Genomic DNA, 23,570 nt, shown 5'->3' on the forward strand with positions numbered 1-23,570 from the left:
TAAAGGAAGCAAGGACATAATTATGATAAAAGTAAAGATAATGGTTAACTCTAGGGTGATGGGAGAATAACAGAAGATCCATTCTCCAGAGTTAGCCAAGTATTGATGATTTCTAGAAGGAACAAGGTATAGAAAGTTCATGAGTTGAAAAGAAAGTGTGTCTAAGAGAAGAGCTATCTATAAATAAGGTATCATCTAGAGTTATCAGATCGAAATTCTGAAATATTTTAGAAGATAAATTCATATCCAAACCTAACTAAGTTAGTATGGGCTTATATTTATGATTCATTTATTACCTGAAATCTTATGAGGGTAGATTATTGGTAATATTGTAGAATAGGCCAAAAATTGTTTTTTGGCTCTCTGGCCACCTCCTTCCTTGATTTTATCTCCTTGCCCAAACCCTGTATCTCATTTCTAAATTATTTAATGAAGATGATTGCTGCTCTCTTGGCTTAAGGGATTAACTCTCCCAGGAATTTGTATTTTAAGAGATTTTTTTAAAGAAGACTGAAAGGCTTTAAAGACCCCTAATAAAATCTTAGATAATGGAATTTAAACTATCCTTTTAAAACGTGGAGCAATTTTTCACAACGTGACTCACGTGTAAGGTTTTGTGAGTAACAATCAACCTCTGCTTGCAGAAGGCCCACCAAAGAAGAGACCCCTGTCTAGCTTGGAGGTTGGTTTCTTTTGAAATTGACAAAGATTTAAAGCACTTTGCCTGAAGTTTTTGCTCTGTAAGAGGTGAAATCTCTACTAACTCAATGAATTGTAAATAGAGATACACATTTTAGTTGTCCATGTTATGAGATGGCTATTTTCAGTTCAGTGAAATGAAACATAACCAGCCACCAAAGTATGAAACTTATAAGTCCTTCATAAACTGAAAAATTATATTCTTGGCTAGAATGGAATGAGTTTTTTTGACTTATAAAGTATAAATTGTTAAGATCACTAGTTTGGCAAAGTTAGAAAAGATCTATTATTATGCATACGTATAAGACTTCTACTGAATTTGAAATGCATTCTTTAAATAATTATCCCCAAGATTGGATCCTCTCCTGGGATAGAAGCAATCATCAGAGAGTACTAAATACCTAACTGATCGAGTAGGTAATTTGTGGAGCTGTGCTTGCAGTGAACAGAAGAATTTTTAAAATTATTTGTTTATTTATTTATTTTGGCTGTGCTGGGTCTTAGTTGTGGAACGCGGGATCTTCGTTGCGGCATGTGGACTCTTATTTGCGGCATGCATGCAGGATCTAGTTCCCCGACTAGGGATTGAACCCAAGCCCCCTACATTGGGAGCACGGAGTCTTACCCACTGGACCACCAGGGAAGTCCCAAACAGAAGAATTTAAATAAGTTGGATTATTGAATTAGTCCAATTAGTTGAATTAATATTAATTCAATTAGTATTAATTGAATTAGTATTAATTAGTATTAATATTAATTAGTTGAATTAATATTCAACTATCTAACTGTTGAATACCCAAAATTCACTGGGTGAAAATAATTGCTAATCCACCTCAAAATTATGGGTGAAAAGAATTGCTCCTTTATTGGTTTAAATGTTAGCTCAATAATATAAACAGGTGATAAAATATGTACAGTTTACCCTTGAACAACACGGGTTTGAACTGTGTGGGTCCACTTATATGTGGATTTTTTCAGTAGTAAATAATACAGTACTACACGACCTGAGGTTGGTTGAATCCTCAGGTGCTGAACCGTGGATACAGAGGAACTTGGGATACTGAGGGCTGACTGTAATTTATATGCAGCCTTTCTATTACACAGAGTCGATGCCCCTAACTCGTGTGTTGTTCAAGTGTCAACTGTAGATTCTCTCTCTCTCTCTCTCTTTCTCTCTCTCTCTCTCTCTCGCATGCACACACACACACACACACATTTTCTTGAGAATTTCATTAGTTTCTTTTCTGAGTGGTCAGGGATACCTGTAATAGATTTCTAAATGGTTGTTTAAGTATCTTGATGCATCTTTGTTTGTTTCAGGGTAGGTAATCTGGTTGCCACAGTTAATATTTTATTTTCTACTTCTATTACCTAATTTTTATGGGAATCTCACAAGTGCACAAGGGTATATATATACATATATATATACATATATATGTATATATATGTGTGTGTGTGTGTATATATATATATATATATATATATATATATATATTCATTCCCTGGAACATTTTTTTTTTCCAACCCGTGCCCCCTGCATTGGAAGTGTGGCATCTTAACCACTGGACCACCAGGGAAGTCCCCCTGGAACATTTTTTTAATTTAATTTTTATTTTATATTAGAGTATAGTTGATTTACAATGTTGTGTTAGTTTCAGGTGTACAGCAAAGTGATTCAGTTATCCATATATATATATATATCCATTCTTTTTCAGATTCTTTGCCTATATAGGTTATTACAGAATATTGAGTAGAGTTCCCTGTGCTATACAGTAGGTCCTTGTTGATTATTTTATATATAGTAGTGTGTATATGTTAATCCCAAACTCCTAATTTATCCTCCCCCAGCCTTTCCCCTTTGGTAACCGTAAGTTTGTTTTCTATGTCTGTGAGTCTGTTTTCTGTTTTGTAAATAAGTTCATTTGTATCATTTTTTTAGATTCCACATAAAAGTGATATCATATGATATTTGCATTTCTGTACACTAACAACAAAATATCAGCAAGAGAAATTAAGGAAACAATTCCATTTACCATTGCATCAAAAAGAATAACACACCTAGGAATAAACCTACCTAAGGAGGCAAAAGACCTGTACTCTGAAAATTATAAGATGCTGATGAGAGAAATTGAAGATGACACAAACAGTTGGAAAGATAAACCATGTTCTTGGATTGGAAGAATCAATATTGTAAAAATGACTATACTACTTAAGGAAATCTACAGAATCAATGCAATCCCTATTAAATTCCCTGGAACATTTTAAAAGGAAAAAATAAAACTGAAGACAAGCTAAAAGCCCATTGAAGTGGGATGGTTGTATTATGGTACAATGATAAAATGGAATACAATGATAAAATGAATGAGCTAGATTTATAGTATAAATGTAAAAGGATTCCCACTTCTACTATATTACCTTCCTTCTCCCAGCCTGTGCCTGTGACCTCATCAGGAGTTCCCTACAATCAGTTGATAGGGGAAGAGGAATCTTAGGACTGGTTTACAGATGATTCTGTGCAGTATGCAGGCACTACTTGAAAATGGACAGCTATAGTACTATGACCCCCTTCTGAGACATCCCTGAAGGACAGTGGGGAAAGGAAATACTCCCAGTGGGCAGAACGTCAAGCAGCACAGCGGCTTGCTCATTTTTCTTGGAAGGAAAAATGGCCAGATGTTACCTATACACTGACTCATGGGCTGTGGCCAATGGTTTGGCTGGATGGTCAGAGACTTGGAAGGAGCGCGACTGGAAAACTGGTAACAAAGACATTTTGGGAAGAGGTATATGGGTAGACTTCTCTGAATGAGTGAAAATGTGAAGTTATTTGTGTGTCATGTGAATGTTCACCAAAGTATATCCTCAGGAGAGGAGGATTTTATTTTTTAATTTAATTTAATTTAATTTTTTTTTTATTAATCAAGGATTTTAATAATCAAGTGGATAGAATGACCCATTCTGTGGATACCAGTCAGCCTCTTTCCTGAGCCACCTCTGTCATTGCCCAATGGGCTCATGAACAAAGTGGCCATAGTGGCAGGGATGGGGGTTATGCCTGGGCTCAGTGACATGGACTTGTACTCACCACAGCTGACCTGGCTATGGCCACTGCTGAGTGCTCAGTCTGCTACCTACACTGAGTCCCGATATGGCATCCTTCCCCAGGGTGATCAGCCAACTACCTGCTGACAGGTTGATTACATTGGACAACTTCCATCATGGAAGGGGCAGCATTTTGTTCTTACTGGAATAGACACTCTGGATGTGGATTTGCCTTCCCTGCATGTAGTGCTTCAGCTAAAAATACCATCCATAGACATATAGAATGCTTTATCCACTGTCATGGTATCCATACAGTATTGCTTCTGATCAAGGAACTTAATTTACAACAAATGAAGTGTGACAATGGACCATGCTCATGGAACTCATTGGTCTTACCATATTTCCCATCATCCTGAGGCAGCTGGCTTCATAGAATGGTGGAATGACCCTTTGAATACTCAGTTATAGTGCCAGCTAGGTGGCAGCATCTTGTAGGACAGTGTTCACCAGGAGGCTCTATGTGCTCTGTACTTTCTGCTGTTCTCCCATAGCCAGGATTCATGGGTCCAGGAATCAAGGGGTGGAAATGGGAGCAGTACCATTTTTCCCCTGGTGACCCACTAGCAAAGTTTTTTCTTCCTGTCCTCATGAGCTCATACTCTGCTGGCCTAGAGGTCTTGGTTTTAAATGGAAGAATAACTTTACCAGGAGACACAACAATGGATTGGAAGTTAAGACTGCCACCCGGCCACTTTGGGCTCCTCATGCCTCTGAACAGGCAAAGAAGAGAGTTACTGTGTTGGCTGGGGTGACTGATCTTGAAAACCAAGGAGAAATTGGACTACTACTTCACAGTGGAGGTAAGGAAGTGTATGTCTGGCATACAGATCTCTTAGGGTATCTCTTATTATTACCATGCCCTGTTATCAAAGTTGATGGAAAACTACAGCAACCTAATTCAGGCAGGACTAGTAATGACACAGACCCTTTAGGAATGAAAGTTTGAGTTATCTACCTGGTAAAGAACCACGACCAGCTGAGGTGCTTGCTGAGGACAAGGGAAATACAGAATAGGGAGTGGAAGAATGTATTCTAAATACCAGCTATGGGACTTCCCAGGTGGCACAGTGGTTAAGAATCTGCCTGCCAATGCAGGGGACACAGGTTTGAGCCCTGGTCCAGGAAGATCCCACATGCCGCGGAGCAACTAAGCCTGTGCGCCACAGCTACTGAGCCTGCGCTGTAGAGCCCGCGAGCCGCAGCTACTGAGCCTGCATGCCACAGCCACTGAAGCCCGTGTGCCTAGAGCCTGTGCTCTGCAACAAGAGAAGCCACCGCAATGAGAAGCCCGCGCACCGCAACGAAGAGTAGCCCCCGCTCGCTGCAACTAGAGAAAGCCCACACACAGGAACGAAGACCCAACACAGCCAAAAATAAATAAAATAAATTTATTAAAATAAATTAATTAATACCAGCTGTGACCACATGACCAGTAATAATAAGAATTGTAATTGTCATGAGTATTTCTTCCTTATTTTGTTATGAATATGTTTGTGTGTGTATTCTTAGCAAGTATCTTCATTTTCTTCTCTCTCTTATCCTCTTATCATATAACATTAGATGTATTGACTTTACACTATAATATTTAAGTTGTATGGTATCAAGAAGAGTGAACATCACCCAGGAACTTTGCATCTTCTTTTGGAGAAAGTGTTAGTGCTTTTTCAGTTGAACGAAGTATAGTTGTATTATATTAGCTGGAAGTATAACCTTATTATTATGGACTGAATGTTTGTGTCCTTCCAAAATTCATATGTTGAAAACCTGACCCCCAGTGTGATGGTATTAGGAGATGGGGCCGTTGGGATTAGGATTAGATGGGGTCATGATGATAGAGCCCTCAGGAGTGGGATTACTGTCCTTATAAGTGTCACAAGAGAGCTTCCTATCCCTTCCTGCTTTCTGCCATGTGAGGATACAAGAAATCAGCACTTAGTAACTGGAAGAGTTGCTGGAAGAGCAGTCTCACCAGAACTTGACCATGCTGGCACACTGATCTCAGACTTCCGAACTTCAAAACTATGAGAAATAAATTTCTGTTGTTCATAAGCCACCCAGTCTAGGATACTTTGTTATAGCAGCCTGAACTAAGACACTTGTTATTATCTTTGTTTAGATATCAGGTATGGTTTAAAGAGTACCAAATTGACAAGTAGTGGATTTGTGATAATAATGTTATGTATAAACTTGGCTAGTCTATGGTGCCCAGATGTTTGGTTACATGCCAGTTTAGATGTTGTGGTGAAGGTATTTTAGATGTGATTAACATTTAAGTCAATAGTTTGAGTAAAGCAAATTACCTTCCATAAGGTGGGTTGCTGAGTAATACACAGAGTAAATTCCGTTTTTATTAAAAATTCATATTCAAACATATGCACACATATAAATATGTACCCATGAGAAAAGTTCTGGAAATAATGCACACCAAACCAACAGCGATTACCTCTGGGGAATGGGACAGGGGCTGAGGTGAGGAAAGAGGTGTATCATTCCTTTTTGATTTTATAAAATTTCTGTAATTAAAATTTTCCCCAATCAGAATGTATTTCTTACAATTGTCCTTTATTCCAGAAGAAGATCCTACTTTGCTTTATTTTGGTTAAGAGGATCAGTTATCAGTCTGACAAATTTTGTTTCCCAATATTCATCTACAACTGTAAGCTGGAACTAGTGCTATGCATGTCAAAGCACAGCTACACCATGACTATCTTCCTTCCGGCCTACAGGCTGTACAAATGTGCAGAATAAGACTAAGAATAATGTAACTTGTTTGAGATTCCATATTTTACAATAACTAAATGTAGTAACATAAATTATTAAAGATGTGAGATATTTTGTGTGAGTAAAGATGGCTTTTTTTTGGTAGTGTACTTGCAGTGTTGCAAATTGGGCTCCTCAGGCAGCAGGCTCTGAGACACAGCTTAGCATGCAGGATGTTTATTAAGCAGTGCCCTTGGGAATAAAGCTTGTTGAAACATGGGGAAGGAAGCAGAGGGATAAATCCAGCTGCGGTGCACACCAACCACAGTCTCAGCTGACCCCACAAAGAGCTCTGAAGCTAGAATGGCCGTTCGGGATTGTCCTAAATTGGCCCTAGGTGGCTAAGTGTTTATACTCCCACATCAACCAGTCATTGGATAAGGGGCCACCCTGGAAGGGGCATGGTTTTGGGCAAGGTTTCAGGCAAGGGTCTCTGCTTCTGAGGCAATCCTGAAAGGGGCTGGCTGACAGCAGAAGACTGATTGAGGTAATTCCTGAAAGGTGTTAACATAGGGTAAGGCTGTCTGCCACGAGTACTCCTAGCTGAAGCAACAAGTCCATCAGCGAAGAAGAATCTGGGTGGCACACCACAATGTCTACCTCATGCACCCTTCTTATTCTTGGGATCAATTTCTAAAACCATTTATGTGTCATTTTTTTAAATATGTAATCCCATTACATAATCATATCAGTATGGTACTTTAATGAGATAAGTCACGTGAAATACTTATGGTGCTTATTAAGTGCTAGCTATCATTATCATAATTATTATTCTCACCTAGTTGGCAGATGTCTTGAAAAAAACATAGTGTAATTTCCCAAGCTTTGTTTTTATTAAGCATGGAGAAGAGCTGGTACAAGCGGAAAAGAATATTATAACATTTCTGTTGAACATACATTATATTAAGTTTATCCTGAAAAAGTTACAAATTTTAAGTTGTTTTCCTGTAATCCCTTTCATATGATAAAGAGAATTTTATTCTTCCCTTTTGATTTTATAAGCTATAATTCAGTGTCATTTGATGATTCCTAAGGAACTCTCTTTCCTGGTTTATTAAGAAAAAAGTTAGACCCAGATTTTTTTTTTTTTTTTTTTTTTGTGGTACACGGCCCTCTCACTGTTGTGGCCTCTCCCATTGCGGAGCACAGGCTCCGGATGCGCAGGCTCAGAGGCCATGGCTCACGGGCCCAGCCGCTCTGCGGCATGTGGGATCTTCCCGGACCGGGGCACGAACCCGTGTCCCCTGCATCGGCAGGCGGACTCTCAACTGCTGTGCCACCAGGGAAGCCCAGGCCCAGATTTTAAATTAATTCCCTTGACAAATGTAATCCCATCATAAATCATAACAATAAATGAAAAGCCAGCTTCTGCTCTAGGAAAAAATAGTCGTGTGAGACTATTGTGTTAATGCTGTTAAAATTTGGTTTTGTACATTTGACTGTATGCTGATGAAAAATATCTGTTAACCAGGGGGAAAAGAAAAGAAGCTAATAATACTTACTGAGTACTCTTCTAAGTATTTTACCTGCATTATCTCATATATCAGTCTTCTGAGGTAGATACTGTTACTGTCTCTTTTATAGATGATGAAACTGAGGTTCAGAAAGGTAATTTGATTAAGGTCAAACATCTAGTCAAGGGGCAGCACAGGAATTAGAACCCAGGATAATTGGGCTGCAAGATTCATATTTCTAATCATTCCACTTTACTGACATGAAGGACTGATTTGAGTCCTTCAAGGGTTTGAGTCCTTGATTCCTCTCAGTTAATCAATTGTTTATTGAAAACATACTGTGAACCCAGCACAGCCCAGGACTGGAAAGATTTTAAGATGATCAAGGGGAGTGTTTCTGCACCTTAATTATTCATTTACTATTTTTCTTTGTTGTCATGTGTACCACATGAAGTATTACTTCCCCCTTTCTGAACATTCTTGTTTCCAGAACTTGACTTGTATACTCAAATCTCTCAACTGTGTTAAAAAATCTTAACAAAAGAAATAGTTTTTATTATATCTTTTATACCTTTTGAAAGATGATTCAACATTTTGTTTAGTACAATAAGAAACTGAAGAGTGATATATCAGTGGTGATTTATTTTACTAGTGCATATGCTTCTAGATAATTTAATAATATTCTTCCATTTTCTTACTATTTTATTCTTTAAAAAAATCACAGTTGAGAATAGTTGGTCAGTAATGATGAACTAATTTCAAGGATGGTGACATAGCAAAGTAATTGAAGATATGAGAAAAATATCTCTAAGATACCCTATGTTAGATTTTAAAGAGTTCATTGGACCTGTTTGGTAATTGCAAGATATAATGAGTTTTATCCTAAAAAATAAAAAAGCAAAATTTCTCCTTGTTTTTTAAGACCTCTAAGATAAAAAATCAATCTTCTTAAATAAAGACCTCTATGAAAAATTAATCTTTACAAATAGAACTGCTCAAAAAAGAAATTCAAAAATCAAAAATGAGTCCAGTGGACACTGACATTATACCAAGGTTACATTTTGAAACAATTTCATGAGATAGATTCTATTATTTCCATTTTACAGATCAAAAAACTTAGTGTTCAAATTAAGAAACTTACAGTCCGCCCAACTCCACAACCTGTGCTAATACAATCACTTACTATTCTGTAATAGTTCCCCTAACCTCTCATATCATCCTATAGTTTTCCTTCAAAAGCTATATATACATATAGTTTCTTACTGTATATATACATACAGTTTCTTACTTACCTCTCATATCATCCTATAGCTTTTCTTCAAAAGCTATATATACATACAGTTTCTTACTTATAAGGACAGAAACTATGTTTTGCTGACCACAGTATATCATTGCATATAGTGTAGTGCCTGGCACAGAGTCAATGTGCAGTGAATATCAATTGAATTGAATAAATGGACAATTATTTAATCACTGTGCTTAGCATCCAATCAGTTAGCATGGGCAAAGGTATCTAACCACTTTATATATTGAGCACATATTCTGTAAAGAGTGAGTTTTAGGCTCTGAGAAAAGAAGATCAAGACATAGTCCCTGCCCTCAAGGAACCTTTGATATAGGTGGGATGTAGGGCAGGGAGCAAAGACAGGGGCATTAAAGGGTTAATAATAATGCAGGTGGGAAGATATAGACAATTGATCTATAGAGAGCATCACCCTCCCTAGGAGCTTCACAGCTTAACATGAGGAAGTCATCATGGAGGGCTCCCTTTTGTCCAGGGCAGAGAAAACTTCCACATATAGAAAGAAAAATTTGTGTCCCCTTTTTCTAATCCATCATCTCTTCCAGGAAGTTGTTTCAACCTAAATCTTATATGATCGGTTTAAACAGATATCTTCTTTTTCTCTTCTTGGAGAATAGGAATTGGTGGTGAATGTTCATATACAGGCTTTGAGGATCATTAAGTCACTCTCCAGTCTTCTTTTCTCTAGGCTATATAATTTTTTTAAAGTTTTCATCATAAATTTTATTTTCCTATCCTCCAGTTGTAATTACTGCTTTCCTCAGACTTATCTCCAAAATTTCCAGGTTTCTTTTAAGCTGTGAAGCTGAGATTTGAACATGGTCCTTATAACAGAATCATTGTTTTACAATTTCTGCCTATTTTCCTCTTTCTTTTCTCTTCCTTTTCTTTCTCTTTCTTTCCCGTGTTGGCCATGCAAAACAATACTCTTTTTTTCCCCTATGTTTTATTATACAGACATATGAGAGTCAACTTTTACTCTAATTGATAGTAGTATACAGTTAACTTTACAAAAGTTACATCTCATCTGTGGTAAATTGAACCATGCCTCCTGTTTATTCATGCCCCTGTGTGGTGTTCTCCCCTTGAATGTGGGCTGGCACTGAGACCTGCTTTAACTAATAGAATGCAGAGGAGGTGACACTGCTCATTCCAGGCTTAAGCCTTAAGAAGACCTCGCCGCTTTCTGGGGTAAAGCCAGCTGCTATGTAATATTTCTACTGTGAGACTGCCATGCTGTGAACATTTGTGCTCCACATGGCCTCTCCACGAGCCCAACCTAGCCACATGGTAGAGGCCTGTGGAGGAGACCAAATCCCCGGCCAACAGCCCTCACCGATCTAACCGACCACGCCAACTACACCAGCTTGACTGCCCATGAGTGAGGCCATCTTGGAAGGAGATGTATTCTCTAATCATAGTTGCACCACCCCATCTGAAGCCATGTGGAGCAATGACAAGTTTTCCTTGCCTCGCCTTGCCAAAATTGCAGAATTATAGGCAAACAAACAACTTTCTAAAGCCACTGTTTTTCAGGGTAATTTGTTAAATAGCAAGACAATTGAAACACTCTCTCTATGCAAGACTTTTTTTCATCTGTAAAATGAATTAGTTGGACAAGGTAATTTCCATATAGCATAAACTCTCAATTAGAGTGTGGTCCACCTTGTTCAACACATTGCTACTCAACTTCTGCCTGCAGCCCTGTGTTGGTCCTACAGATTCTTCATACCAATTTGTGACTGTTCTTGTTGAAATTTTTTCTTTTTTTTTCCTTAGACCCAAGTCTCTAACTTGCCAGAGTCATTCTGAATACTGATTTTTATCCTCCAGCATGCTAATACTGCTCTCAGCTTGTTGGTGTGTCCATTTTATGAGCTTGCTTTTTACTTCATCATTTCCTTCAGCAATCTCACAGCTGCATTCTCACAGCTGGACTGGCTGATTCATTGTCTTTTCTTGGCTCTCAGAAAATCCTACTGGCATAGTTTCTAGGATTCAGAATCCTGAAACTCGCCTTTCCCACCATTTTGCTGTTTCTGGCTCAAGAATACTCCTAAATGGGTCACTTTTCCAAGACATAGCATGTCCATCCATGTGAATTTCTTGTGAATAATATGTGCTATTAGAAAGTTAATGAGAAAAATATTTCCCTTTTTTGGTGGAGTCTGAGCTCAGACTCTCTGAAGCAATCATCATCAATTAATTATGCCTCAGGACTTCTGTGATATCGATGTGAAACCAGTAATTTTTTTTCACATCACGTCTCAGAATATTACAGCACATCTGCTCTCCTTGAGCTGAATTCATTCCAGAAGGAACATGTTTCTTAGTAAATATTGTCCAGTCATTTTTAAAGGACCTTTAAGCTTGGAGAGTATTAAAGTAATTGATTCTCAGCATTTTTTAAACTACTTTCAATTTTAGCCACTGCTGACCATCTGTTTATTCACTTCAGAAAGAGTTCTAAACATAGCCTAGAGTCATCATGAGTAATCTTAACAGGCTCACTGGAGCATATGCTATAACCCCGGTCTTCCCAGAATTTCAAAGTGCTTTGGAAAAGGACTGCATGCCATATTAGGGTCCACTTATCCTGTCTCACAGATGATATACTCAGAATATCTAGGAGCTAAATATATTATCTGAGGTAAGAGCAAAATAGAAGAGTTGATCTATGGGACAACTATAAGGTTGTAAGGTTAACACAACGCAAATTCCTATGATGTAAGGTTACTAGTTCCAGTGCAGAAGGCCAGTGTTTTCCCTCCCCACTAAACCTTTCAACTTGGAAGAGCACTAGTTGTCACAGGCTCCTTAAGTACTTGAATACAAATGTTCTGGGGTAATATCGTCTACCCAAAGTTCTACTTTCCTACTACACTGGACTCTTTTTTTTTTTTCTATCCTGCATCGTTTCTTTACAAGAACTGCCTCTCCTCTACTTCCTGTGATTCTTATGGGCTACATTTCCCAGGGGCTAAGTCATTTGGCCACAGTAATGGCACATGAACCAAGGTTGGCCTTTCAAAGTAACCTCTTCTTCTAAACACAGTGTTTGGCTCAGGAGTGGACATTGACCTAAGCAGGACAAATCAGAGACTTTCACTCAACTGATGGATGATGGTAGAGAGGATTCCTTCTACAGAAGCTGCTAGATTAGGATGTACCATGGAGCCACACATAGTAATCTTCTCTGGCCTCATGGAGTCTGTCTTATATTAAGAGAAAACTAACACACAGGAGCAGAGTGGAGAAACAGAGAGAAAATGAAAGCTGCCGATGTTGGTTTGGTCCCTGGATATAGTTGTATTTAAACTTCTCAGCTAACCTAGTCACTTGCTCTTTTTCTTAAACTCATTTTAATTGTGTTTGAATCATTTTTAATTGAGTCAATTAATCGCAACCTATTCTTTAAGGAAAATTTATGCAACCTTAAAAATTCCTTTCTTATCCAGCAGTCCCACTTTTTGGTGTATATCCAAAGAAATGAAACCATTATCTTGAAGAGATATCTATATTCCCATGTTCATTGCAGCATTATTCACAATAGCCAAGGTATGCAAATAATGTAAGTGTCCATCAACAGATTACTGGATCAAAAAAATCTCTCTCTCTCTCTCTGTAAACACACACACACACACACACCCCCATACCCCCATACCCCCCCACACAGGAATATTTTTCAGCCTTAAAACAGAAAGAAAGCCTGTCATGTGAGATGACGTGGATGAACCTGAAGGGTATTATGCTAGGTAAAATAAGGCAAATACTGCCTGGTACCACTTACACGTGGAATCTTAAAATAAAGGTCAAATTCATAGTAACAGAGTAGACTGGTGGTTATCAGAGGCTAGAAGATAGGGGAAAAGGGGAGATATTGATCAAAGGGTACAAACTTTCAGTTATTAGATGATTAATTTCTGGAGACCTAGTGTACAGCATGGTGACTGTAGCTAGTAATAATGTATTGTATACTTGAAATTTGCATAAAGAGTAGATCTCAAGTGTTCTTACCATACACACACACTCACACACACAAGGTAACTATGGGAGGTGATGGGTATGTTAATTACTTTGATTGTGGTAATCATTTCACAATGTATACATATGTCAGACCATCATGTTGTACACCTTAAATATATACAATTTTTATCTGTCATTCATAGGTAGGTAGGTAGATAGATAGATAAAATTCAGACAGTTAAAACTGAAAATCACTAATCAAAGTGAACAGGCAAAATTCAAGTTAAAAAAGTGGGAAGGGAAGAAGTAGAAGGGAGAAGACATTCTCAAACTTGGAAAATCTTGGAGGATTATGGCAGTTTTCTTTGTAAAGATAAAAACATATAATTACAGGGACTTCTCTGGTGGTCCAGTGGTAAAGAATCTGCCTTCCAATGCAAGGGACGCGGGTTTGATCCCTGGTTGGGGAACTAGGTTCCCACATGCCTCGGGGCAGCTAAGCCTGAGCACCACAACTACTGAGCTCGTGTGCCTCAACTAGAGATCCTGCGTGCTGCAGACTACAGAGACCACGCACCCTGGAGCCTGCGTGCCGCAACAACAGAGCTCACATTCCCTGGAGCCCGCAGGCCACAACTACAGAGAGAAAAAAACCACACGCCACAATCAGAGAGAAGCCCGAGCACTACAACTAGCAAGAGGCCCAAGTGCCACAATGAAGAGACTGCGCACCACGATGAAAGATCCCCCATGCCTTAGCGAAGATCCCGCATGCTGAAGCTAAGACCCGATGCAGCCAAAAAAGAAGAAAGAAAAAAAAGAGAGAAAAAGAAAAAAAAATAAAAATTAAAAAAATTAAAATTGTACTCGGTTAAAAAAACCCCATATAATTACAAAGCTGACAGTTAAGATGAACTAAAGGGCTTCCCTGGTGGTGCAGTGGTTGAGAGTCCGCCTGCCGATGCAGGGGACATGTGTTCATGCCCCGGTCCGGGAAGATCCCATGTGCCGCGGAACGGCTGGGCCTGTGAGCCATGGCCGCTGAACCTGCGCGTCTGGAGCCTGTGCTCTGCAATGGAAGAGGCCACAACAGTTAGAGACCTGTGTACTGCCAAAAAAAAAAAGAGAAAAAAAAAAAAAGATGAACTAAAAACAGGTACTGATCATCCGTACTTAGAAGTGTCCTTTTCACTTCTCCTGACACATCCATCAGAAGATAGCTTATGCTCAGTGGACTCATCACATCTTCAGCACATCTTGAAATCACTATCACCTGTCCCCAAGAGGCATTCCTAAGGAGGTACATGCCAGAGTTCCTTAATTCCAATTATTTCTCTGGTTTCTATATTTCTAATATTTCAGGCTAAAGAGATGCTACAATCATATTTCTTGGTCTAAAACTTCCCAGTGGGTAGCAATACATTTTTTTGAAAGAAGATTAGGATGGAGAATCTTGTAAGACAAGGTTCTACCTGGCTGGATTAAGGAAACCACTTCTAGCTCTGGCCCTCTCACCTTCTGAAAAATTACTAAATTATATGAAAATTCTGTTCTAAAATTTTAACAACTGTCATTCACATTTCCAAGAAGAAGCCTATTTTTTAAATTAAAATTAAAATTAAAAATTTTTTTTGGCTGCACCACATGGCTTGTGGGATCTTAGTTCCCTGATCAGGGATTGAACCCTGGGCGCCAGCAGTGAAAGCACCGAGGCCTAACTACTGAACCGCCAGGGAATTCCCAGAAGGCTATTTTTTAAATAAGTGAAAGTTTGAACCCTTTTACCAACTACTCCCTATTTTTTCCCAGCCCCTAGCCCCTGGCAACCAGTCAATTTTTTACTCCATGTTTCTATGAATTCCATATTTTACAATATTCGAATGGAATATATACATACATACGTTGAGAGACACTTAGGTTGTCTCCATACCTTGGCTGTTAATGAGTAGCTGCAATAAACATGGGAGTGCAGATATCTGTTCAAGATAGTAATTTTATTTCCTTTAGATATGTACCCAGAACTGAGATTGCTGAATCATATGGTATTTCTATTTTTAGTGTTTTTGAGAAATTTCCAAACTGTCTTCTGTAATGGCTGTTCCAATTTATATTCCCACCAATAGTGCACAAGGGTTCCCTTTTCTACACATCCTCACCAACACTTGTTACCTTTTGACTTTTTGATAGTAGCCATTCTAACAGTTGTGAGGTGGTATCTCCCATATTGTAGTTTTGAATTGCATTTCCTTGATAATTAGTGATGTCGAGCATCTTTTCATATAATGGTTGGCCATTTTATATGTCTTCTTGGAAAAATGTCTATCCAGGTATATATATTTTTTAAATTTATTTATTTTTGGCTGCATTGGGTCTTCATTGCTGTGCGTGGGCTTTCTCTAGTTGTAGCGAGAGGAGGCTACTCTTCGTTGCGGTGCGTGGGCTTCTCATTGAGGTGGCTTCTCTTGTTGCGGAGCACGGGCTCTAGACGCGTGGGCTTCAGTAGCTGTGCCTCATGGGCTCTAGAGAGCAGGCTCAGTTGTGGCGCACAGGCTTAGTTGCTCTGTGGCATGTGGGATCTTCCCAGACCAGGGCTCGAACCAATGTCCCCTGCATTGGCAAGTGGCTTCTTAACCACTGCACCACCAGGGAAGTCCCTATCCAGGTGTGTTTATATTTTAAAATACCTTAACCACATTTTGGAAGTACAATAAATACACATATGCACATACATACTAGATCAGGCTAGAGACTTCTTGCAAAATAGGAGGAAGTATTAACAGAAACATACGTTCAATTTGGACTCAATATTATCCTGTAAAAAATTAACAACCACATTAGAGGATCTAGTAAAAAATGATCCTTTTGTTAAGTACTTAAGCTAAATTAATCAAATATCATTCAACACCTGCATACAAGAAATCATGCCAAATATCGAGAATGAGAAGATGAAAATGATTTGATTCTTTGCCCTTAAGAATTTAGTAAGGGAGGTAGATTTGATTTCCCAGACAAGCAGAACTAATTCTTCTTCCGTTAGGCTCTCATTGCACCTATCTCAATTACAGCACAAATCATAATTCTTTCTTTTTTTTTTGGCGGCACCACATGGCATGTGGGATCTTAGATCCCCAACCAGTGATCGAACCTGTGCCCCCTGCATTGGAAGTGTGGAGTCTTAACCAGTAGACTGCCAGGGAAGTCCATCATAATTATTTCTTTAAGGATCCATGTCCTCTTTTACAATAAAAATTCTACAATGGGACAATTGACTGTCATTCACTTTTATGTTTTCAGTGCCAAATACTGTCCCTGGCACAGTAGATATTTAATAAAAGCTGGATGTTGAGGCACTCATGAAATATACAACTCAATCTGACTTAAAAATGGGGAAGTGTATTAGTTCACATAAGAGGAACTCCAGTGGTAGGGTGGATCCAGTAGTTTCACTATTTCATCAAAGGCAGCGGGTCTTTCAAAGATGTCACAAAGAAAGAAAACTACAGGCCAATATCACTGTTGAACCTAGATGCAAAAATCCTCAACAAAATACTAGCAAACAGAATCCAACAGCACATTAAAAGGATCATACACCATGATCAAGTGGGATTTATCCTGGGAATGCAAGGATTCTTCAGTATATGCAAATCAATCAATGTGATAAACCATATTCACAAATTGAAGGAGAAAAATCATATGATCATCTCAATAGATGCAGAAAAAGCTTTTGACAAAATTCAACACCCATTTATGATAAAAACCCTCCAGAAAGTAATCATAGAGAGAACTTACCTCAACATAATAAAGGCCATATATGACAAACCCATAGCCAACATCGTTCTCAATGGTGAAAAACTGAAACCATTTCCTCTAAGATCAGGAACAAGACAAGGTTGTCCCCTCTCACCACTATTATTCAACACAGTTTTGGAAGTTTTAGCCACAGCAATCAAAGAAGAAAAAGAAAGAAAAGGAATCCAAATTGGAAAAGAAGAAGTAAAGCTGTCATTATGTGCAGATGACATGATACTATACATAGAGAATCCTAAAGATGCTACCAGAAAACTACTAGAGCTAATCAATGTATTTGGTAAAGTAGCAGGATACAAAATTAATGCACAGAAATCTCTTGCATTCCTATACACTAATGATGAAAAATCTGAAAGAGAAATTAAGGAAACACTCCCATTTACCACTGCAACAAGAAGAATAAAATACCTAGGAATAAACCTACCTAAGGAGACAAAAGACCTGTATTCAGAAAACTATAAGACACTGATGTAAGAAATTAAAGATGATACAAACAGATGGAGAGATATACCATATTCTTGGATTGGAAGAATCAACATTGTGAAAATGACTTTACTACCCAAAGCTATCTACAGATTCAGTGCAGTCCCTATCAAACTACCAATGGCATTTTTCACAGAACTAGAACAAAAAGTTTCACAATTTGTATGGAAACACAAAAGACCCCGAATAGCCAAAGCAATCTTGAGAAAGAAAAACGGAGCTGGAGGAAATAGGCTCCCTGACTTCAGACTATACTTCAAAGCTACAGTAATCAAAACAGTGTGGTACTGGCACAAAAACAAATATAGATCAATGAAACAGGAGAAGAAGCCCAGAGATAAACCCATGCACATATGGTCACCTTATTTTTAATAAAGGAGGAAAGAACATACAATGGAGAAAAGATAGCCTCTCCAATAAGTTGTGCTGGGAAAACTGGACAGCTACATGTAAAAGAATGACATTAGAACACTCCCTAACACCATACACAAAAATAAACTCGAAATGGATTAAAGACCTAAATGTAAAGGCAAACACTATAAAACTCTTAGAGGAAAACATAGGCAGAACACTCTATGACATAAATCACAGAAAGATCCTTTTTAACCCACCTCCTAGAGAAATGGAAATAAAAACAAATGGGACCTAATGAAACTTAAAAGCTTTTGTACAGAAACGGAAACCATAAACAAGATGAAAAGACAACCCTCAGAATGGGAGAAAATATTTGCAAATGAAGCAACTGACAAAGGATTAATCTCCAAAATTTACAAGCAGTTCGTGCAGCTCAATATCAAGAAAACAAACAACCCACTCCAAAAATGGGCAGAAGACCTAGATAGACTTTTCTCCAAAGAAGATATACAGATTGCCAACAAACACATGAAAGGATGCTCAACATCACTAATCATTAGAGAAATGCAAATCAAAACTACAATGAGGGGCTTCCCTGGTGGCGCAGTGGTTGAGAGTCCGCCTGCCGATGCAGAGGACACGGGTTCGTGCCCTCGTCCGGGAAGATCCCACATGCCGCAGAGCGGCTGGGCCTGTGAGCCATGGCCGCTGAGCCTGCGCGTCCGGAGCCTGTGCTCCGCAATGGGAGAGGCCACGACAGTGAGAGGCCCGCGTACCACAAAAAAAAAAAAAAACTACAATGAGGTATCACCTCACAGTGGTCAGAATGGCCATCAACAAAAAATCTACAAATAATAAATGCTGGAGAGGGTGTGGAGAAAAGGGAACCCTCTTGCATTGTTGGTGGGAATGTAAATTGATACAGCCACTATGGAGAACAGTATGGAAGTTCCTTAAAAAACTAAAAATAGAACTACCATACGACCCAGCAATCCCACTACTGGGCATATACCCTGAGAAAACCATAATTCAAAAAGAGTCATGTACCACAGTGTTCACTGTATTTCTATTTACAATAGCCAGGACATGGAAGCAACCTAAGTGTCCATCCACAGATGAATGGATAAAGAAGATGTGACACAATGGAATATTACTCAGCCATAAAAGGAAACAAAATTGAGTTATTTTTAGTGGGGTGGATGGACCTAGAGACTGTCATACAGAGTGAAGTAAGTCAGAAAGAGAAGAACAAATACCGTATGCTAACACATATATATGGAATCTAAAAAAAAAAAAAAAAAAGGTTCTGAAGAAGCTAGGGGCAGGACAGGTATAAAGACGCAGACGTAGAGAATGGACTCGAGCACATGGGGGGGAGGAAGGTAAGCTGGGACGCAGTGAGAGAGTGGCATGGACTTATATATACTACCAAAGGTAAGATAGATAGCTAGTGAGAAGCAGCCGCATAGCACAGGGAGATCAACTCAGTGCTTTGTGACCACCTAGAGGGGTGGGATAGGGAGGGTGGGAAGGAGAGGCAAGAGGGAGGAGATATGGGGATATATGTATATTTATAGCTGATTCACTTTGTTATAAAGCAGAAACTAACACACCGTTGTAAAGCAATTATACTCCAATAAAGACATTTAAAAAAAAAAAAAAGACAGCGGGTCTTTATGTTGCTTTGTTCTATTTTAATCCTCAGGCTGGTTCCTTTTGGTGTTGGACAATGGCTACTGGAGCAATTAGGCTGCATGCAAACTTGGTGTGTGACAAGATAGAGAGACAGAGACAGAGACAGAGAGAGAGAGAGAAGGGGAAAGAGAAAGAGAGAGAGATTCTCCTGAGCTTCTTTCTTAGGAGAGGTGAAAAGCTTTCCCAGAGCATCTAGAAAACCTCTTCTCATATCTCATTGGTTGGAATTGGGTTGAGACAGACCTGGGACCTGGGACCCTTTGCTGCAGTGCTGCAATGCTTGCACCTAGACACACCTCTCCTCAAGCAGCAAAATACAAAGAAACTATATGGGACTAAAAATAACTGTGTGCATGTGCAGTTGGGGCAAAATCTGGACCCAAAATATACAAAAAGACAAAAAAAACCCACTGCCATTTCTGAAGAGCTGGGAGCAAAAACTGGGTGTCAGGAACAAAAGCAAGGGACTGCTCATGCCCCTCTGCACATAACACTACCTAAAGGGTGGACAAAACACCTAAGCCACCCCTCCGGCCCAACCCCTGGACACACCCCCTACCCTCACCCCATATAAGGAACAAGCTCACCCCTTCCTTGGGGAGCAAGCAAGGGAACCTGTTACTTGTTTTCGCCCCCTCCTGCAGCTGATGCAGGAGCCCCAGAGGCCTGAATTTCTTGTCTGGCCTCGAGTCAATTTCTGTTGATTGGGGAAGGTCAAGAACCCTGGTCGGTATCAGGGTCACATATTCCCTTTCATAAAGGGATGGGATTCCCTTTAGACTAGGGTTTCTCAACCTTGACACCATTGGCATTTTAGGCTGGATAATTCTTTGTTATGGGGGACTGTCCTGTGCATTGTAGGTTGTTTAACAGCATCCCTGGCCTTTACCCACTAGAGGCCAGGAGCATTCCCCAACCAGTTGCAACAACCAGAATGTCTCTAGACATTGTCAAATGTCCCCTAGGAGGCAAAATCACCCTGAATGAAAAACACTGGTTTAGATAGTTTAGGATTACTCCAGAAGCTGAGGGAGGATCAGCTTTGTGTAAGGCAGATGGGGACATAGGTTTGAACTCATCAGGGTACTATCAGGAAGGTAATGGATCTGTTTAGATAACTGACTAACAATGTCCATTATGCTTTTTGAACACAAAGGCATGACAGGTTCAGTGTGCAATTTAAAATGTTAGGTTCTTCCATCTCATATGTTCTCAAAACCAATTTCTGCACAGTTTGGTGAAATTAGAAGTGAAAAAATGAATTTGTGTTAGAGGGATTGGTTATTGTCTCTTGCCAGTTTCTTACAAAAGTAAAACTGAGTAAGGCCACTTTAAGTTGGAAGTTACAGAAACGCAATCCCAACTGCTTATGCAAAAGTGGAACTCACTGGTTCATAATAATAATTGTAGCCAAATTTTATCAAGTGCTTCCCCCTTAACAGGAATTGTTCTAAATGCTTTCTGTGTGTTAACAGATCTAATTCTCGTAACAATTCTGTGAGATCTTTACTATTATTTCCATAAGGAAACCAAAGCACAGGGAAGTTAAGTAACCAGTAACCAGCCAGTAAATGATGACAATTTGTAAGTGCTATTGGAGCCCCGAGGAGGAACTGATTAATTCTTACCTGGATATAATAAGATCTCATAGAGAAGGGGCATTTTTACTTTGCTTGGAAGGAAGGGTAAAATATTTATATAATTAGGATGGCATTGTGTTGAAGGTGGAATAGAGAGAAGGAGAAAATGTTCCCTCCTGCTGTGTAATGCTCACTCGGGGGTGGACTTCAGCAAAAGCCCTGGATCCCGAAAGGTAGAGCTCTACTCAATTTACAAGTCCCCACCTATTTCCCTCATAGGCACACTCACAGCTCTGATGTGGCTGGTTCCGGATGGATTCTGGTATTAACTGCAAAGTACTTGGAAGCCGCACTCTGACTTTCAACTCTTCTTGGGAAGCTTGGCTTGTGAGTCTAGACTCCTTCTACCTTCACAGTGAGTGTCTTCTAAAGTAGGGGTCCCTAACCCCCAGGCCACAGACTGGTACAGTCCGTGGCCTGTTAGGAACCAGGCCGCACAGCAGGAGGTGAACAGCAAGTGAGTGAGCAAAGCTTCATCTGCATTTACAGCCGCTCCCCATCGCTCGCATTACCACCTGAGCTCCGCTTCCTGTCAGCATTATGGTGAGTTGTATAATTATTTCATTACATATTACAATGTAATAATAATAGAAATAAAGTACACAATAAATGTAATGTGCTTGAATCATCCCAAAACCATCCACCTGCCCCCCGGTCTGTGGAAAAATTGTCTTCCACAAAACCAGTTCCTGGTGCCAAAAAGGTTGGGGACTGCTGTTCTAAAAGGTCTCCTTGCCCTTTCCTGTAATCTGACCTCAATCAGGATTGGGGTCATCACAAATAGCCTTGCAGTTTGTGTACCATACAATTTCAGGTGCACCACTCACAGAAAACTTTTAAATGTCTGCAAGAAACCATAAACCTATGATTTTTCATCCCCAATACAACACCTGGAGCCCACACCAGCAGGAAACAGGCTGAGAAAATGTCAAATCTCCAAGAAGGCCATAGTCTCTAATACCAACTTCAGATGTGGCCACAGAGGATAATGGTGAAAGAACCCCCATATAGCAGAATCGAGGGTGATCAGAAAGGCCAACCAAGGGGCTTACTCTCAGCCAGGGCAGGGAATCTTTGCAGTTCTTGCTCATTAGGATTTGACAGTTGCTGTGGACTAGTGATTACTATGTATTTCCCATTCTTCCCTTTTCTGACTTGGAGTTTTTATTGTGGTTGGCTCGTCTTGTCATACCACTGCACATTGGCTGTCTTATGAGTCACTACTCCAAAAAGGAGCCACATCCAAATATGATGGAAAGGACTGCTTAGCACTCGGAGATCTCGGACTCCAATAGATGTGGTAACTGGGTGGGACGTTGGATGGGTTTCCATGGGAAGGAGGTGAATTCGTTCTTATGTATCAGAAGGGTATGTATCAATACTTGGGTGGCCAGAGGTGGTCTGTAGAAGAGCCTACTAATTGGCCTCTGATATTCATTCTGTCAGTCTTTCTCTTACTAACAGAAGTGCCAGTTTTTAGCTGGGAACATGGCTCTCAAGCTAGAAACAGCATTTTCCAGCTTCCTCTGAATGTAGGCCATATAGCTAAGTTCTGGCCAAAGAAAATATCTTTACTTATCTTTCTACCCTTTTACATAAGCTGCAGTGTGGTGGTGAACCAGATTTGACTGTGCAGTAGAGAACTTCATTTAGTATATTTCTTTGCAGAGGTTGGCAAATTTTCTTAAAGGGCCTGATAGGAAATATTTTGACTTATAGGCCATAGGATCTCTGTCACAACTATTCAGTTTTGCTGTCACAGCAGCCATAGACAATACTTACACAATTGGGCATGGCTGTGTTCTAATAAAACTTTTTTTTTTTTTTTTAATAAAAACAAGCGATCACCCTACTGACAGTAGTTTCTCTACCCCTGCTCTAGTGGAACAATAACATAGGTGAAATCTGGGTCCTTGGACGACCTCATGGAAGAAAGTCACCCTACAGTCCACATCATCTACTAGCTCAGACTTTTATGTGAAGGAGAAATAATTCTTCAATCTTACTTAAGTCACTGTTATGTTGGATTCTGTTAAGGTGTTCAAATGAATGTCTTAATGCAACTATATCTTATTGTGAGAAATCCCTAAATATTTGTAGTCATGATCCACTAGAAGTATTATTACTTTATTTTAATCATTAATCTATTTCTAGAAAAAAAGAGCAATGATTTGGAAAGTAACTTTCTCAAAATCCCATGGCAAATCTGTGATGGTATTGAGGAATGCTCCCATTTCCCTTGATTTTGAAGATGTCAGGAGTAACAACTAAAGTTTTTTGTTTTTGTTTTTAACCTGAAATCATTGT

The 23,570-nt window shown here is 39.3% G+C and overlaps 1 long non-coding RNA gene across 1 annotated transcript in view; it reads left to right on the top strand.

Annotated features, from left to right (window-relative positions):
• The window catches only part of LOC137202992 (uncharacterized), a 51,867-nt gene extending 30,094 nt beyond the window's left edge, over positions 1-21,773 (top strand). The window contains exon 3 of the long non-coding RNA XR_010932833.1: positions 21,483-21,773. This is a non-coding gene — a long non-coding RNA (uncharacterized lncRNA). The remainder of the gene's footprint in view (positions 1-21,482) is intronic.
• The last annotated feature ends 1,797 nt before the right edge of the window (positions 21,774-23,570 follow it).

This window comes from Pseudorca crassidens, chromosome 11 (genome assembly GCF_039906515.1).
Source record: "Pseudorca crassidens isolate mPseCra1 chromosome 11, mPseCra1.hap1, whole genome shotgun sequence".
In the NCBI taxonomy this organism is placed as follows: domain Eukaryota; kingdom Metazoa; phylum Chordata; class Mammalia; order Artiodactyla; family Delphinidae; genus Pseudorca; species Pseudorca crassidens.